This window comes from Ciconia boyciana, chromosome 10 (assembly GCF_034638445.1).
Source record: "Ciconia boyciana chromosome 10, ASM3463844v1, whole genome shotgun sequence".
NCBI classification, from domain to species: domain Eukaryota; kingdom Metazoa; phylum Chordata; class Aves; order Ciconiiformes; family Ciconiidae; genus Ciconia; species Ciconia boyciana.
In genome coordinates this window covers 41,005,115-41,010,460 of record NC_132943.1, presented here as the reverse complement: position 1 = coordinate 41,010,460, position 5,346 = coordinate 41,005,115, and the positions used below count along the sequence as shown (strand labels likewise).

Genomic DNA, 5,346 nt, shown 5'->3' with positions numbered 1-5,346 from the left:
CGGCCGGGGCGGGGAATGGAGGGGAGGCGGCGGGGTGCTAGCGTGGGCGTGCAACGCACGTGGTGCGTGTGCCAGCGGCGGGCGTGGGTGTGCGCACGGCGTGGGCGGCAGTGCCCACGTGTGTGCGTGTGGAAGGCACACGTGTGTTCAGTGGGCAAGGCTGGGTGTGCGGTGCCCAGAGAAGATGGGGATGCCCCGTTGTCGGAAGTGCTCTGTGTGCAACGCGTGTGTTGCGTGTGGAGCGCGCGCGTGTGCGCTGCGCACGTGGACGTGCAGTGCACGTATGTGCACACACACACGTGCACCGCACACGCTGTGCGTGTGTGTACGTACAGCGCGCGCGTGGGTGTGCGCAGCGTGCTGGCGGGGGGAGAGGCGTGTGACCAGGCAGCAGTGCCGGGGTGAGGAGGGGGAGCCCCCCGTGGCGGGAGATACAGGAGGGCAGCCCACCCTTTGCCCCCTCCGGGCTGCAGCTGGTGGTGTCCCCACTCACTAGGTCCCCGTGGGGACAGGGTGGGTGGCCACAAGTGTGGTACGTGCAGGCCAAGCACCTTCAGGCCATGGTACGGGGTTTTCTTGGGCCTCTTCAGTGACAGGAAACCCAACTTAGTACGCAGGTGAAAAATGAGGTGTAGGTGAGGCAATACCTCATTGCAGTGAAAGGTGGTGCAATAAGGACAATTCATTTTTCACAGAAATACTCACTGGAATTTCATCTGTGGAGAATCCTCTCGCAGAGCTTACAGTCTACTGACAAGCAGGGGCAAAGACAAAACACTTGTTTACCAAGTCTGAGGTAACAAATTAAGTTTGCAAATAGTAAAATGATGCTTTTCTCCCCTTTATTTATTTTTTATTTTTCTCTGTAAGGGGAATTAACGGGGGGAGCTTTTGTCTCCTACAGGCCTCCCAGTTTCCTGGAACTCCTTGCAAAAGAATTCTTCTTGTTTTCGTTCTGGCTTGTGGTTGACAGGTAGCACTGACAGAACATGTTGGTTTTAACATCGCTGGTTAAAATCTCCGCTGTGCCCCTGTACACCCCAGCAGGGTTCAAGTGCAGCATTGGGACAGCAGCAAGCCATACTGCTTTGCAGGTAGAGAGCTCCGCAGTTAATTTGCAGCACAACCGCTGGCTGTCACCCTGCCAGTGCTTGCACAAGGCCTCTCCACGGCTGTCCTGTCACTTCAGCAGCACACAGTCAGTGCCGTCATTCCCAGCAGGTAGCACTGGGCAGCAAAATGGCACACATTTTGCAGGTATCAGGTCCAGCAAGCTGGGACCTGGTTGCCTTCATATAACATACACATCCCTGACACATGTTACCTCTGGGGTGGTGGGGGCTTCGTATATGGGTTTTGAATCAGGTCCTTAAGCAATAAAGCCAGCATGGGCAGGCCCCTGAGACATCCGTGCATACATGTCTTGTGTTTTCATTGTCCACGTAGGAGTTCACTGTACACTTGCAGCTCCCGGAGCAGGCAGACTGCATTAGGCTCTCCACTTTCATTAAAAAAGAACAAATAAATGAAAGTTTCTAGATCTTGCAGGCAAAAAGCTGGGAAGTGCAAAACAAGTGCAACTGGAAGGCCCTGAAACTTGTCTGTTTTGATTTGTGAATCTCTGGAATTGGGCAGTATTGTCTGTGTAAGAAAAAGTCAAGCAAGAAATACTAAACACACTAAATAAACCCAGTATATGTATTACTCTTAGTAGCAGCTAGTGACAAGCAGTAATAAATTACTGTTCAGAAGTGTGGCTGGGGCCAAATGAAAATATACTGTTAAGTGGTACATGAGCACTATCATTATGAAAATACACACCTTTGAGAGAATAAAAGTTGTACAAAGAGTACAGATCTGTACAGCTGAGGTGGGCTTTGGGGATGATTAATGTATGTGAAAATAAAAAATTTGATAGAGCTCTGCATATTTATCCAATGTTGGAGAGCAATTGCGTATTCTGGTGCAGCGCCTGAGAAGCTAAGGAACAGTGTGCATGCTGTTTGTGAAGCAGGGTGTTTTGGGATATTGCAGAAGCTGCGTGCGAGTGGGCCATGTCACCCATGCACAAGAGGACAGGTCCACTACTGCTTTCAGCCAAACAGTGAGAGGGATGTTATCAGCGTAAATAGTGGCATTTGCTTTTTTAGCGTCTCCAGCAGTTTGTTGTCCCTTGACGCACGAGACGAGGTTTCTGTTTGCGGAGGGGTTTGTGTGGCAGGAGGGCAGTTTGGGTTTACCCTGTGTCCTCTCTTGGATTGAAGTCCAAGAAGGGGCGTTCTGGCTGTGTGCTGGAGGGGTGTATGGATTTGGATGTGACAGAAAATGCCCTGGGTTTGGGATGGCCACGCAGGGAAAACAAACAGTCTGCCTCCCCAGAGGTTTAGTTTTGCTTTATAGAGCTTAACTAATTAACTGATTTTTGTGATGTTTAGAGGTTATTCAAGTATCCTGTGCTCTGCTCATTCCCATCATTAATGCAATAGGAACGAGGTCTCACTGGAGTTTTTTCCCGGTGTTTTAAACCATTGCAGAAGCTTGTCTTGAGCCAAGAATGCAGTAACATCATATTGGAAATCATGGGAAGAGGTAAATACTAGAATTACAAATACCAGATTAAGGTTATTTCTAAATCATACCAGGGCCTACATCCAAGAAAGAAAAATCAGACTTAATTAGCAATGTACTCTGCAGCATTTATAAAGAGAAGTAAAAAGAGGATGAAGATGAATAGAGATATACAAAAGGGATAGTGTTCCTGGTTTTGCTGTTGTCAGGACAATACCCTAGATTCCCTTCTTTGAGACTGTAGGGAGTAATAGCAATGCTTTTTAGCTTGGCTCTGAGTCCCTGTTGTAAGTCTGTTCTCTACTGGGTTTTTTTCCATGTAGCACACCAAGAGAAGTGTAGAGAAAACGGGTTATTTTGGCCATGTATTAGTTTGTTAGGGTAGGAAGCCAACAAGCTAGGATTCTCCAGCTAATACTGGAGCTGCCTGGGGGCTAGCAGAGGGGTGGGCTGGGCCTGGCAGTGGACCAAGGAAGACCCAGCTGAAATGTTGGAAACCAAAGCGCAAGTCCCTGGTTGGTCTGGTTTGAGCCAGCCATGGCTTAAGAAATGAAGTGTCATCCGTGGCGAGTGTTACAGCAGTGGTCTGATCTGGATCTGCCCTACCCCAGTAAATGTGTCTCATTGCCATGAGACTGCTTTCGAAAAGCATGATATTGTGGGCATCTCTGCCTGTATAAAAACAATCTTCAACTTCAAAATTCCTCATGATATCAAGTTTATTTTCCTTAACCAGGCCCTGCTTTCATTTATATACCTCCCCATGCCCTATTCACGTGCAAACAACCCCTTGCCTCCTTTATGCTCTTTCTGAGCTGCCTTCAAGCAAAGGTTGTGATGTCTCAGCATGGTGGTATTTCGCATGATGATGGACAAATACATCTCTGTCCTACCCAAACTCGTGTTTTCTTCACTGACAGTTATTTAAATGGGAAGCGAGGAAGTGTAAGTGAGGAAGATGTTACATTCACAAGGGGCACTGCTATCATCTGCATTGTTCTGGTACCTTGTGTCTTCCTTCAGGATGCTGTTTGCCAGACACTGGGCCTCAATTTCTTCAGTCTTACAGAGACTGCGGTCTTGCAAGCACTTGTATATACCCCTGCGCTCAGTATTAAGGGATTACTTACTGCAAAGTTGAGTACTCATGAAGGTGCATGCTCAAGCAGGCTTCAAATGCCCTGTCTCAAATGTTACACAACAATAGAGATGGGAGTGGAATTTAATCCAGGCTATTTCTCAATGGATAGTGCTATATCCAGTCTTTTGGTTTATCTGCCTTTTTCTTTAAGGGTTCATGAGAACTGCAGGGTGAAGTCTTTTTGGTGTATTCCAGGAGAAAAAGAGCTGCTAAGTATTGCTCTGTTGAACCCTGTTCAAAAGCTGCATCACATTGCCCATGCCACTTGCTACCAGTTACCAAATAACTGAGAGACTCAAGAGCTCTGATGCATTTTGAGTTTCTTTTTCAACCCTTATCAGCTTGGAGCAGCTTTTGTTTTACTGTGTTCCTTGGAGGTCCCATTTAAATCACGTATGTGGGGCTGGCATACTGTCTGTCGGCTGTCCTTGTAAATCCGTGATCAGGGTCCTACGTAGCTGCAGAGATGATTATTCGCCTATTAGCTAAGGCTCAGAGACATCAAAGAGCTTTGCATGTACAATTTGACCTGGGGTTTGAAGGTTATGTCCCCTGTTCAAGCACCAACATAAGTGGTCAGTTTTCCCAAACCTTTGATATCAGTCTAATGCTTTTCCTGCCGAAGAAACAATTTCCTTGTAATAGAATAAATATTGCAGATTTCAACCTGAGTTATTCTCAGAATGCTCTGGGTTTTGAATGAGACCCAAAGGTGCATAAACCAAACAACAATTTATTTTCTGAATGTTCCCATTCCTTTCCTCACAGAGGCTTGTTCCTATCCAAGCATAGAAAGAAGAATAATAATAAAAAGGTAAGAAATAGTTTCTCCTGTTGGCGAATTGGTGCTTACTCTACTGTCTGAAACCACTGTGCAGTGAGACGATGAATCCCACAGCATGAAACCCTGTATTGGTGGGTGAGGAAGCAGCCTGTGATGTGTAAGCAAAGGGGCAAAGCAGTGTTTTACAGGAAGGTCATGTCCCCTCAGAGCAGCCTCAGCTGACCAAGGTGGAGGCAGTGGTGGTGGTATGTTACTGACATACAGGGTGCACGTACGGGAGGAAGATGATGCTTGAAGGGTGTGACTGAACGGGTCCGTTTGTAATGGCAAATATGGGTTTTGCAGTAAAAAAAAAAAATCTCATCCACTTTTGAGTTTCTTTGCATACCTCCTTGAGTTATTCACGTGAAAGGAAGAATTCCCACTAAAAAGGAGGGGAAATGTTTTGGGGTTTGAGGATTTTTTTGGTGTAGTTGCGAAGAAATGACGTTATGCTCAAATAATACCAGGCTGTTTTACCTTTTCTCTAATTTGACCATTGAAATCACTGAACCATTCCCAGTGGAGCTGGTTTTATAGTCGTCTCCCTTCACCCCAGCTCTTTGGACACCTGCATTGGATAACTTTGTGTCCTTGAGTGAGAAGGCTGCTGCTGGGAGAGCAGCCTTGCAGGGATGCTGCCGAGCTGTGCAGGGAACAGGCTCCCACTAGAGCGCGCTAGGACAGTTAAAATAGGGATGGTTTTCTTCTGGGATCAGAGTGGAGCCATCAAAATGCCTATGTAAGAAATGGCACCTTTGTTTTTAAAACAGGGAATCTGGCTAGTTTCCCCATCTTTTGGCTACAGCTTGCC

The 5,346-nt window shown here is 46.9% G+C and overlaps 1 protein-coding gene across 1 annotated transcript in view; it reads left to right on the top strand.

Annotated features, from left to right (window-relative positions):
• The window catches only part of ABCA12 (ATP binding cassette subfamily A member 12), a 117,562-nt gene that overhangs the window by 543 nt on the left and 111,673 nt on the right, over positions 1 to 5,346 (top strand). The window contains exon 2 of the mRNA XM_072874057.1: positions 696 to 796. The gene's annotated coding sequence lies outside the window, so the exon portion shown is untranslated. The remainder of the gene's footprint in view (positions 1 to 695; positions 797 to 5,346) is intronic.